A 14,510-nucleotide genomic window follows, 5' to 3' on the forward strand; every position below is an offset into this window, starting at 1 on the left:
CTTTCTCTTCTTTTTAGATGCCAATGTATTGTACAAAAGGTAGACAATGCATTTCATTGGTTTATTGACAACGCTCTTTATACATATTCTGGTGATTCTAAAGACAGTCTGCAGAGCACACAAAATCTCATTTTATTCTTCCTGAATAATTGACTCTTTGTGAACGAATGATAAATGTTCTGCAGACATCAGATACATGCTTTCATCTAATAACTTGCAATAATAAACAGTCTGTAATTATATTTTATTCTAGTGATGTCAAACAGGTTATTTACTTTCCTGGCTCCCATATTAATATTTTACTGTTTTTCACATACTTTCCCTCCTGTGTAATGGAGCAATGAAAAAAACTACACTACATCTTCTCAATGAGCACAAGTCATATTTACAGGCTATACCTGTAATAGCAGGTTAATAATTTCAGGTTTATTTTTAGCAGCCAGACGGTGTGGTTTAGCATAACAATTAGGCAATGGTTTAAAACTGCAATGCATGCTCAGGATTGAAATCACTTTTAATAATATTTTATAAACACGCAATGGATGAGTTATCCACCTAGATACAGACGGCGTGTATCTTTACTCTCCAGGCAGCGCAATCCTCCCTATCTACACTCACTGGCCACTTTATTAGTTACACCTGTTCAATTGCTTGGTAACACAAGTTTCTAATCAGTCAATCACATGGCAGCAACTCAATGCATTTAAGCATGTAGACGTGGTGAAGTTCACACCGAGCATCTGAATGGGGAAGAAAGGGGATTTAAGTGACTTTGAACACAGCATGGTTGTTAGTGCCAGAAGGGCTGGTCTGAATATTTCAAAGAAACAAACAGAGGGTGCATGGGCCTAGTGCATTACCTTCTGAGATTAAAAAGTAGTATACTCACAAAGGAATAAAATCAAAGACACATCCCAAAAAGACAGCATGGTCCAATCTTTATAGATGGTGGCTGTTGGGGGACTGCAGGCCTCCAAATGGCTGACGTGTTTCGAGGCACAGCCTCTTCCTCAGTGCCAAGTCTACACAGCCTCAACCCTTTTATTCCTTTGTGAGTATACTACTTTTTATTCAACAAATCTAATTTTTAGAAGGTGATGCACTAGGCCTGTGTGCCCTCTGTTTCTTTTCACACAGCTTCTTTGGCATTTCCTGGTCCGCTGAGGGCAGCATGGCTTGCATTCCCAAAAAAAGTACTCCATGTCGGGTTACTGACAATGTGGAGCTCATTGTCCAGCGCAGGAGTTTCAGCATTCATTTGCTCATGCTTTTTTGTATATATTTTGAGTATTGTCTGAGTATTACTAAAACTGCTAATCTACTGGGATTTTCATGCACAACCATCTCTAGGGTTTACAGAGAATGGTTTGAGAACATAAAATATCCAGTGACCGTCAGTTGTGTGGATGAAAATGCCTTGTTGATGTCAGAGGAGACTGGACAGGTTGCTGCACCATTTAGATGGTAGAGTCAGAATTTGGTGTAAACAACATGATCCATCCTGCCTTGTATCAACGTTTCAGGCTGGTGGTGGTGGTGTAATGGTGTGGGGGATGTTTTCTTGGCACTAGGAAGGTGTACCTAATAAAGTGGCCAGTGAGTGTATGCCCAGAGCTTTGCTTCAAAACTCAGGATTCCAGTAACCTCTATTTTTTTCTTCATACATCTTCTAACAAATGGGGGTCTCCTAGCCAAGGTGGAAGTTCAGGCTACATTGTTAAACTGAATTAAAGCCCTATTCTAGGATTGTTTGCTGTTGACAAGGCATGTGTTTATAATCACTTCTAGACATTCACATTGTTTTCAATGTTTCTGCACCCAGTCACAAGCCAGGCAATTGGGAAAGGTTGAGGCTTAAAGACCAACCTTGCCAGGAAAATTCTATGTAAAAATGCTTGCAAGCCTGTCAGACATGGTGTCTCAAGAACTGGACCATGGAGTCAGATAACACAACTGAATATACATATATGTAAAAAGTCAGGCCATCTGTGAGCATAATAGGTGCAGCTTTGATAAATGGAGTATGTTAGTTCCTTTAAAGCTTGGAAAGGAACAGCCCCATTGTGATGTTGGGGAAGGATGTAGCTAGCTACATCAAATGTATATGCTATTGTATGTTTTCCTTTTCATAAAGGAAGCAATTGTAAATGCCAGTAAACTGCAGCTTTATCTAGGCACTAATAACATACAGACACATATGTCCCTGTGTCAGAAATAAATATAGCACCAGATATGTATCACTGTACATTCACTCTTTGTGAGAATGAATGTAACCATTCAACCATTTGTCCAAGAGCATCTAATCACTTGGTAATTAAACAGATACTGCTTTACATTTACTCATTTGCAGAACATCATTTAAAGATGAACTCCAGACAGACATAAAAAACATAATTTATTGAAACCTTGTGTTTATTAATAATTAAGGTATGTTTTAAATGCAATCACTGTACATACCTAAATTTGACTTTGCGTCAGCCTCTTGCAATACTCTATACAGCAGCACTGGGACAGGGAGGTGCAGGATTGGGAGCCAATCGACTGCTGCATGCAAATGTGCTGATAAGGAATATATTTATAGGTGACAGGAGCATAATGAGCAGAGAGGTAACCTCACCTTTCTGCTGCTGCTCTTCCACTGTTCAGTCAGAAGACTGGGGGGGGGGGGAGGCAGGACACCACTATATTCATTATCTGTAAGTGGTTTTAGGCACCAGACTGTGCTGTGTGAGTGGGTTGTGTAAATTTCAGATGGACAGGCATGCAAATCCTTTGTAGGTAAGACAGCTCCCATATATGTATTGTACGTGTGTAGTTGAACGAAGTTCAGCTTTGACCCACAAACCTTTACAGAGAGAGAGCAGCAAAGTTTTCAACCAATAGAAAATAACTACATATATTAATAAATATGGCCACTGTTTAAAAATAATTTTCATTCTACATTGTACATACAAATCTCAACAAGTTAGCTCCAAATTGTTTAAAAAGCAGCTCTAGCCAAAAACTATTGTTTTTTCTTTTGGTTTAGGACAGTGGTCTTCAAATTGTGGCCCAAGGGCCAGATGTGGCCCTTTGCTTGCCTCTGTCTGGCCCTTGAGGCACTATTCCTCCCACTGACACTGATGATGGGGCACTATTCCTCCCACTGACACCAACAATAGGGCACCATCCTTCCCACTGACACCAACGATGGGTCACTATTCCTCCCACTGACACCAACAATGGGGCACCATTGCTCCCACTGACACCAATGATGGAGCACTATTGCTTCCACTGACACCAGCAATGGGGAACTGTTAGTCCTCCTACTGATCACATGCGCGGTCTAATTTTTTAAATCCCACTGACCATCAACTCTGAGACATTGTGGACTCCCACTGATGCTGGAGTATTTTTTACTCCCACAGTCCGGCCCTCCTAAAGTCTGAAGGACAGTAAACTAGCCCTTTGTTTATGAAGTATGGAGACCCCTGGTTTTGGACACAGTAGAGAACAGTTAGTGTGTCTGCCAGACTTATTGCTGTTTCTGTAACCATTGGTCTCAAAATATCCAGCAGAGGCACAGAAAGTAGCAAGAAAAACTTTTTTAGGAGCAGAATGAGGAAGCAATAGCAATCTCTTTAGGGCTTTTTTGATGTACGCAACTATGGCTCTGGAGCAAATTCCCTTGAAAGGTTCAACTGCACTTGCAAAGTGCACCGTCTATTTACCATGAGTAAATCAATCCCTTTGAGTCACTCATCTCCTAAAACGGCTATCAGGAAAGTCACCGAACTTCTAATATGCATACATCTTCTAGGTTGCTGGCTCAATGTTGTAAAGCAAGTGGATCAGCATTACAACAAGGTAACTTAAAGTGTTTATCAAGGCTGAAGGTTTTTTTACCTTCATGTCTTCAATGCATGAAGGTAAAAAAAAACCTTGTTTTCAGCTCCACTCTCAGCCCTCCACACCAGTACTCACCTGAGCCTGATAGCGATCCAGCGCTGTGCACAAGAGAACTGGCTCTCCTGGGTCTCTCCCTCCTCACTGGCTGACACACAACAGCAGGGGACATTGGCTCCAGCTGCTGTCACTCACAGCCACTGAGGAAGGGGTGAGGCCAAAACATGCTTTGTGGGGCTCATAGCAAGCAACTTGTTCTGGAGGATCTCAGCAGGGGGAGGGGCCAGGAGCACTGGCAGGGGACCCGAGAAGAGGAGGATCGGGGCTGATTTGTGCAAAGCCATTGTTTATTATTAAAAAAAAAGTGAACCTATTAGTATCACTTGAAGGTAACCATACACGTTTTGGAATTGTGTCCTTCAAGTTGATCAAACAATTGACTTCTGTTGAGCAAGAATGGCTACACACTTTTTTGTTGCCAATCCTCGCTGACCTGGCCAAACTTTAATCAGCGTATGACCAGCCTAACATTTGCAGAATAAGAAGTCAGCTATGGCAGGTTTCATGTAATTCTCCTTGAAGAGAAATAAAAACATGTAGTTTGATTGACATTTCAAGGCAAATATGAGGTGTCTTAATTGCATCCTTGCACTGACAGAATATGGCAACATTTTTAATACTAAAGATATAATTCAGTATCAACTGCAAACAAACGTTTCTTTTAAGTTATCAGTGTTTTACAGAAGCTGAGGTCGAAACTGTAACATGTCTGCAGTCAATAATAGACTTTGCCTTTTCTTCTGCTTAGAAAACAATACATGAAAAGACAAGCATTCTTTGACAGTTCATTAGTACAATAGTTCCTTCCTCTAGGATTTATAAATATATTTTGGGTGAAGGAAATTAGATTAAAGGCTAATTCCACCTTTCTGACATTGTTTTATGTTCCACCATATCACACGTTACCCATGGTGCTATTCCACTGCCTTCCACCCTCAAACTGCCTCCTTACTACTTGAATCATGGGGTGCTACTACCTGCAAGCTTCTGTTGGGGTTTTTTTTTTTGGCCATAGCTTTGTGTGTCTCTGTCTGCACAGCCACATCATCCATCCACAGATCCATTCACACGGATCCGTGACTTGAAGATCACAAGTCTCATTTGACACTGTGGCAGAGACTCAGTTCTCAGCAAAACACAAGTGGGGTGATTTCAATGCACTTGTAGTCCAATATTTCCTCCAGCTCCATAACTGAAGGTTGATGTGGACCTGGGGTTGGGGGAAGAGTCTGAGGGAGCCTGAGCCATTGCACCCACAATCCACTGATCATGAATGCAATACACTACAAGCTCTGATGTAAAAATGCTAAACATCCATTTTTTTTTCTTTTGCAATATGGGTGCACTTATTAATTTTTAAAAAGAATGAATAGTCCTTAAAGGCAACCAATCAGGGAGAAGCAATAAGCTTGCTTTCACCCACAGCAGCATATACTTATGGGGCGGGGGGGGGGGGTACAACTGGGGGAATCAATGGTGGAAAAGGATCTGGGAGTTCTGATAGAGCACAATCTTAATAATGGCATACAATGCCAAGCTGCAGTTTCTAAAGCAAGCAAAATCCTCACTTGTATTAAAAGAGGTATAGACTCCAGAGACATATCATTTTACCCCTGTACAAATCATTAGTAAGTCCTCATCTGGAATATGCAGTTCAGTTTTGGGCAGCAATTCATAAAAAGAACATTGGGGAACAGGAGAAAGTGCAGAGAAGGGCAACCAAACTGATAAGAGGCATGGAGAAGTTCAGCTATGAGGAAAGATTGAAGGAACTGCATTTATTCTCTCTTGAGAAGAGGAGACTAAGGGGGGATATGATCAACATGTATAAATACAACAGTAGTTTATATAGTGAACTTGGTGTAGAGTTATCCACCCTGAGGTCATCACAGAGGACAAGGGGGCACTCTTTACATCTGGAGGAAAAGAAATTTAATCTCCAACTATGGAAAGGTTTCTTCACAGTAAGAGCTGTGAAAAGGTGGAATAGACTCTCTCCAGAGTTGGTTCTGGTCAGCTCAGTGGATTGCTTTTAAAAAGGCCTGGATTGTTTCTTGGATACACAGAATATAACTAGATACTAACATTTTTAGGTAACGTTGATCCTGGAACATCTGATCGCCTCCCGTGGGATCAGGAAGGATTTTTTTTCCCTGCAGGAACAAATTGGATCATGCTTTGCTGGGTTTTTTGCCTTCCCCTGGATCAACTGTGGGTATAGGACTATAACATTTTTTTTTTTACTGGTTGAACTGGATGGACTTTTGTATTTTTTCAGCCAGACTAACTGTGTAACTATATATACTTAGCTTTCCCTTCACTCCTGACAGCTAAACAGAGCATCACTGCATTGAAAGAAAGGAAATAATAAGTTGCTGGATAGGTTAGAATTAAATCAAATTTCCTTTTCAGGCACTTGTACATACCTGCAACAGCCTCTAATATTTTTCTTGGCTGTTTGGACAGATAAAGCTTCAGCACTTCCTCATAGTGGCATAGCCTGCCAACCCTTTTCTGCACATTTCACACAGGGCAGGAGGTATTGATAAGGAGAGATCTGAGCGTTGTATACCAGAATGACTTGAGATTTGGAGGTGCCTGCAGTAGTTTTTTTAATGTTAAGACAGAGCTATGGATGCTTGACCTTACAGAAGTTAAACACTGCAAGTATTGCATTTCATTGTCATACCATGGAAAACACTTGTACTGGTTTTTGATTTTGTTAAAGGAATCCATGGTCTTTGAATGTTTTGTTTAGATAACCATGTAAAGAAATAGGGTTGGTGTATACAATCTTATTAGTATGTGTTAAAGTCAACCTGTGGCTAAGATGTGAACATTCAAGTATTTACATTATATTGACAAAAAGTAAATGAGCTATAAAACACACCCTCACTGACCTCTGTAGATCAAGGCACTGTGAAGCAATTCACTATATCTATAAAGTTGCTAAAATTACTTTAAACTGTATACTTTGTAGATTTTGGATATTGTGGTAAGGGTTTAGACCCCTGTCAGGTTTTCACTGTTTGCATTAAGAACATGTCAGTACTCACAGAATAAACCTCCAAGTGACTTTTATGAGGTCACCATCCATTATATGTGGTATATATTACACTTGCTTCTACTATTTATAACCTCTGGATGATGACCTCATATCATAAAAGATGCTTTGAGGTTAATTCTGTGTGTCAGTGGCTTTCTCTTCATGCAAGTATACATTATCACCATTGGCCCTGCACTCTGAGCTCTGGTTGTAATGGCATAGAACTGAATGGATTTGTCTATAAGGTTTTTGCGGCTGTTTATGTCCTAGACATAGAGATTCACCCTCTCTAATTGTTCTGGTGACCCATTTTCCTGTTAAAAAATGAGAGAAAAACCAAAAGGTTGTAAGTAGAACCAGAGGGGAAATATTCCAATGGGGATACTTGTTAGGCCATTTCCCTAACTTTTTTGTAGAGATTTATTTTCACTTCCTGTTGTAACTGCAGAGCTGGAAATGGGACACAGGTAGCAAAAAATGTTTTACCCCTCTGTACTCTAAAAAGAAGGTTTGGTTTTATTTATTTTTTACAGGTACTTATTGTATATAGCGCTGTAAATTTATGCAGTGCTTTACATATATATTGTACATTCACATCAGTCCCTAATTCTCAAGGGGCGTATAATCTAAGGTCCCTAACTTACATTCATACATACACATAACAGGGCCAATTTAGACAGGATCCAATTAACCTACCAGCATGTCTATGGAGTGTGGGAAGAAACCCATGCAGGCACAAGGAGAACATGCAAACTCCAGGCAGGTGGTGCCATGGTTGGGATTTGAACCAACAACCGTAGTACTGCCAGGCAGAAGTGCTAACCATTTAGCCATTGTGCTGCTATTTAAGTGTACTTTAAAGCAACTCAGTCACTAGAGTGAAATGTCCTAAAAATTGTTTCCCTGCAAAAAAGAGAGTTCATTCTTACTTTCCATGCAGCCCATGTCACTGATTACTGCTGGATTGAGAAGGACCGCTACCTGAAGACTCTCCAGAACCTGACACTTCTGGTAGTGTCGGATTCCTGGTTCTGTGTTGCCACCTGTGATTCCATCTGCTGAACTGTACATCATGACTGCATTCAGTATTGGCTTAGGGGCTAGCGGGAAGAACCACAGGTCACAGCAAGGGATCAGGGGTTCACCAGATGTAGCAGGTTTTTTTTGTTATTTCAGGAAGCTGTTTCTTCTCAGTTCAGCAGTGACCTACGCAGGGGCGGACTGACCATTGGGAAACTTGGGCACTGCCCGAGATCAGTAGGGGGCCCCATGAGATGCCCCTGGTATCTTTTTCATAGGCTTTCTTGAGTTTGGGCAAGGACACAGGGTCCCCATGATCCCCTATTGCCCGGGGGCTCCATGAGTTGTCAGTCCGCCCCTGGACCTATGACATGGGAAGCAGGAGAGGTAAGAATGACCTCTTCTTTGCAGGGAAACATTTTTTGAGACATTTCATTATGACAGAGTTGCTTTAAGGTAAACATTGCAATAAAAACATACAATATGCATTTGCTGAAAATAGGTTAGACTTTTCCTTGTATAGATGTTATTCCTAAGGAGGAATACCTAATGGATGAACTGGACTTGGCAAAGTCATAAAGGAACCATTGAATTGGTCATTTCTGGCCCTTCCTTCTGTAAAATCTAGTTGTCTGGCAGTCACATTGAACCTCCTGTTTCAACTGTTAAAGTCCCTAGCCCAGAATAAGTATAAAGATGAGGATTTAGGACTTCAATCTGGTTTTCCTGTTTTGCAAGTCTATGACTCAGAAAATCCTCAAGCTAAGAGTCAGACAACTATTATTATTTAGACAGAGGTCAGCGACAGAACCCCACGTTTGCTTTATATACCAATGCCCTGTAGAAGAGTGCATACATGATGGGGAAGGCATCATTCAGCAGTTGCATATCCAGTTTGCACAGACTGCTCAAACAATATTTGCTTATTTAGCACTGTGTAAAATGTACACAGTCATTAAAGGGTAATTCCAGATAATCCATGTTATTTTCAGACAATACCAAAATGCCACAACTACTACTTAAAAAATACTTTGCACGTGATGTAAAGCAAATGAAGATAAATTACACACCAGAGACTCGGCTCACTGGTGATTGTTATTTGAATTCTTCAAGCTGGTCTCCTCTGGCTCAATATTATGAAATATTTAAGGATGCATTCACATACGTGTGTTGCAGTAACGTAAATTAAAATACACATTTTACTGCAACACACCTCTATGTGTGTTGCAGTGGCATTCCTTTTCATGTGATTAAAAGCACTGCATAAAAGAAAATACAAATACAATACAAATAAAAAGGTCCTCTTCAACACACAGATGTGAACACTCTGTCAGTGGAATTGATAAATATCATCATATGCACTCTTTAGAATTACTTTGTTCCTCCACATGATAGTAATAGATTCATATGCCCATCTGCTTAGGTAGGTACTAGGCTAGGTACATAAATCTGTTTCATGGAGGGGGGGCACCTAGGTGTCCATACCATTCTTACTGTGCTGTGCAGCCGACAGCATCCTAGCAATTGATAACTCTTCACTGGCCCCATTCAGCTGTCAGCTGGGAAATGTTCTGTTTGGAAGCTGATGGGTCAGGAATCAGTCATTGGTTGCTATGATGCTGGTGGTCACCGGCTTCATAACAACCAGGGAATCCTATGTGGGAAGCTGTCACTTTCATGATACCTTCCCAACCCTGCTCTGAGCCCTAACATCTCTATATACTAACACTTAGTTGGTCTTAATTGCCACCAGGTTGCTTAGTATTAATAGCCCATAAGAACTAGTTGAACTCAGCACACCAGAAAATGTGTGCCTGCACCCTAACAAATGCTAATGGGTCTTTCAATGGCAACAAACTAAGATATAGTGCTAGTGTGCAAACATTAGTTAATACTCCGTTTGAGCTAACATACTGTAAATTCTAGGAATCCTATTCACAGTAAAATAATTAAAGTCTTCACAAACTGGCATCTTTAACTTTTAATTATTGAAAAGTTCAAGAAGGAATTTAAAAAAAACATAGTTAAGGCCAAAAAAATACCTTTATGAATATGAAGTGTAACTCCCTGTATCACTTTGTATTACTTTCTATGTTCCTGTTAAAGATTTACCCTTTAGTCCTGCCGCAAGGGACTCAACACCATCAAAGTATTCAAGTATCATGGAAGGATTTAGTCTTGAACATACAAAGGTGACCAGACAAGGCTAATTTAGAAACACAAACAGAAAGCTCAAGCTGTAAAAAAAATGCCATCACTCTTCTAACTAGAAATAGATTCATGAGTGCTTTACTGTGACTAAAACCTTTACCGTTGTGGTGGGGACTCAACATAGCCACAGAAAGGAGTCAGTTGGGCAGTTTCTTTAACAAATATCATGGTTAAATGATTATTTAATGGAAGAAGATGCCAAGCTTGCTACTAGTGGTGAGATCATAACTACAATTGATGACCTTTTTATTTATAGTTTCTTATCAATTAAGTTGATGTTTATGCAAGGGTTACTCTTAATCACATCATAGTAAAAGTGACCATTATACAAGTCTTCAAGTGATGCAGAAGATCTGGCCATGTAGTAGGTTCTTTTCCAAGAGTATATCTCAGTGTCTGAAGATTATGTTATTTCTGCCAAAGTAATACAGCATAATGGACATTCTATAGGTTTGGTGGTAGAAAAGATAGCATACCTAGACAATCTACTGTATATGTTTGGTGGTGGAAAAGATAGTATTCCTGGACAGCATGATGGAAAATCCATATGTTTGGTGGTGGAAATGGTAGCATACCTAGACAGCATGATAGAAAATCTACTGTATATGTTTGGTGGTGGAAAAGATAGTATTCCTGGACAGCATGGTGGAAAATCCATATGTTTGGTGGTGGAAATGGTAGCATACCTAGACAGCATGATAGAAAATCTACTGTATATGTTTGGTGGTGGAAAAGATAGCATTCCTGGACAGCATGATGGAAAATCTATGTTTGGTGGTGGAAATGGTAGCATTCCAGGACAGCATGATGGAAAATCTATATGTGTGGTGGTGAAAATGGTAGCATTCCAGGACAGCATGATGGAAAATCTATATGTTTGGTGGTGGAAAAAGGTAGCATTCCGGGAACAGCATGATGGAAAATCTATATGTTTGGTGGTGAAAAGGGTAGATTTCCGGGACAACATTATGGACAATCTATGTTTGGTGGTGAAAAGGGTAGCATTCATGGACAGTGAAAACACCCAGTCATCATATTGACGAATACAATTTTGTACAGATATCTTTCCATCCATCATAACCAATGGCAGATCTGACCATAAACGTGTTACTTTTACTGAATAACATATTTTAAAGTAATTAATAGAGCCAGTATTTCTGCAGCCAAATATTCGGAATGGAAAGATGATCGTGATTCTCATTGCTTAAAGTGTGGGACTCTTATTCCAAATGTAAAACCTATATTATTCAAGTGTAGAAAGGTCAAGAGGCACTGGAATAGAATTGTGGGGTGGGTAGAAGATTTGTTTAGTAGACGTGCAGATTAAACATCTGAAACAACTGTGTTCCTACTGAGAGTCAAGGAAAGGACTGGTAATACAATAATCTTGATAACGGTGACCAGATAGACAGAACAACTTTAAAGATGGACTGCGAGAAAGTCACCTCAAACAGCTGATATTATATAACACATCTCAAGATTTCTGATTATGTGATTTTATGGGGAGGTTAGCCTTCGAGTGGAAAGAGTAAGTCTGAAGGATGGTAGACTAAATATAGACAAATTTCCAGTGTTCCAGATACTAAAATAGGGTTTTCCTTTTAATTCTCACTCTCTTTTCAGTTTATCCGTATTTTATAAAATTCAATATTTATGATCTATTTTTTATATGTATATGAATTTGATACCAATATAAAAAATACTGGACAACATTTTCAATCTCTCATCTTCCATGTTAAAGCAGTTGGTTGATATTTCAGCCCCACCCTTCAATATAAAAAGGTTGGCATAATAATGGGCAGCACAGTAGCTAAATGGTTAGCACTTTTGCCTGGCAGTACTAGGATCATTAGTTCAAATCCCAACCACAGCACCACCTGCCTGGAGTTTGCATATTTTCCCTGTGTCTGCGTGGGTTTCCTCCCACACTCCAAAGACATGCTGGTAGGTTAATTGGATCCTGTCTAAATTGGCCCTAGTATGTGCATGTATGAATGTAAGTTAGGGACCTTAGATTGTATGCCCCTTGAGGGTTAGGGACTGATGTGAATGTACAATATATATGTAAAGTGCAGGGGCGAACTGACAACTCATGGGGCCCCCCGGGCAATAGGGGATCATGGGGCCCCTGTGTCCTTGCCCAAACTCAAAAAAGCCTATGAAAAAGGTACCAGGGGCATCTCATGGGGCCTCCTACTGACCCCAGGCCCTCGGGCAGTGCCCGAGTTTCCCTGGTAAATTGACAGCACTATATAAGTACCTTAAATAAATAATAATAGCATTTATAAAAGTATTGCCCATTGCCATAAGTATCTGCAAGATAAAATAAACTTCACAACACCAGCTATTTCATGCAAAACATGCAGGTACCCAGTAACAAAAGTTGATTGTTGTTCGATCTGACAACAACTATCATTGGTATGGATGCCAACAGACTGCACCAGACGCCCCCAGCCGACCAATCTCAAACAGTCACCAGCTGCATTGGATATATTTGGAGGACCACTTTTGTTGCTCCTGAGATAAGCCATCACTGGATTTGTCTGCTGAACACCCCCTCCCCACCTGCACTAATAAAACATGCATGCTGGGGTAATCTGCATGCACGTTTAAGAAAAGATCTTTCAGTGGGTGGATTATGTTTGCATGTATGACTGGTCTCATCACTTTGATTTATCCCGCTGTAAATCTGACTACTTCCATAGTCAGATTTAAACCTGGCTAACCCAAAGTGACAGCTGCCAATCACCAACTGTAGTGAAATAGATGAGGGCTAATCTCTAAATGAAATGACCTCATCATACAGAGAGAAGGTGCGCTCAAGTAATGTGTACCTCTGGCATGCTGTAGCTGCCTTTCACACACTGGAGACACAGACAATAAACATAAAGCAGTAATCTTCACAATGCAAGTGCAATCATTACCTGTCTCATCTAAGCCTTCAGAAGAGATTTGGATTACATGACTCAGGGTTATTGGAGCCAACAAGATAACAGACTGAAACTGGACCAATTACACTAGATTATCAATACAGGAAGAACACAAACACACATTGACTAAGTGTACACTTCAAAACCATGAGTGCAAAAAAAGTGTCACAAAGCAAAACAAATCTATGTGGTATTAGATAGAAAGCTGTGGAGTCTCAATATTTATTCAATGTACCTGCAACAGAGTTTATGCAGACTGGTTGCTATCACTCTTGAGAGTTGGCATCTTCTGCTGTTTTTTGCACATTTGTGCATTTCTTTCTTTCTGCCTTTTAGGTGTGATTGCTTTTGTTTTAGCCAATAGAAAGAGAAGATGATTGTAAGGTATAAAATCAAGTGAAAAACGCACATCACGCATGTTTATTTTTTTCTTGGCGCTCCTATTGTAATCTATTGGGGGCCACAAACGTGCAATCATGACTCGTACTTTTTCTGAGTGTTGGGCTCAGATGTGAACAGGCACACTACAACAACATGGAAATCTGAGTATCGCGTATTAAAGCGCTTCTGGAAATGCATTCAGGTGTAAATGGGGGCTAATACGCAAGGGCTCCTTCTTCCACAGCAACTTCATACAGGACATGACTGCAAACGTAATCCTAAACCTGCAACAGAGTTTATGCAGACCGGTTTCTATCACTCTTGAGAGTTGGCATTTTCTGCTGTTTTTTACACATTTGTGCATTTCTTTCTGCCTTTTAGGTGTGATTGCTTTTGTTTTAGCCAATAGAAAGAGAAGACGATTGTAAGGCATGAAATAAAGCGAAAAACGCACATCATGCATGGTTTTTTTTTCCTTGGCGCTCCTATTGAAATCTATTGGGGGCCACAAACATGCAATCATGACCCGTAGTTTTTCTGAGTGTTGGGCTCAGATGTGAACAGGCAAAATACAACAACATGGAAATCTAGGTATGGCATATTAAAGCGCTTCTGGAAATGCGTTCAGGTGTAAATGGGGGCTAATAGGCAAGGGCTCCTTCTTCCACAGCAACTTCATACAGGACATGACTGCAAATGTAATCCTAAACCTTTTTAATGAAACTCCTATCAGAAGGTTCTCAATGAATATTTACCTAGTAGCATTGTATTTTAAATATAATACAGTTCCTGCCAAAGAAAATGGGTGTGATTGGATCTTTTATACGAAGTTTCAATGAACTGAATGATTGCTCTTTGTTACAGGAAAAATGAACTCCTAAAAGCGTCTAAAAATGTATTGTCTTCGCTCGGATCTCCCCCTAAATACGATGAGGATTTCCTGTTGGAGAACACTATAGTTTCCAGCTGCAGCAAGG

General features: G+C 40.2%; 1 protein-coding gene across 2 annotated transcripts in view; it reads right to left on the reverse strand.

The window, feature by feature from the left end:
* PLEKHG1 (pleckstrin homology and RhoGEF domain containing G1) overlaps positions 1–14,510 on the reverse strand; it is a 335,693-nt gene that overhangs the window by 320,734 nt on the left and 449 nt on the right. The window lies entirely within an intron of this gene.

This window comes from Staurois parvus, unplaced genomic scaffold (genome assembly GCF_062004578.1).
Source record: "Staurois parvus isolate SC_StPar_1 unplaced genomic scaffold, SC_StPar_1.0 ptg000657l, whole genome shotgun sequence".
Lineage (NCBI taxonomy): Eukaryota > Metazoa > Chordata > Amphibia > Anura > Ranidae > Staurois > Staurois parvus.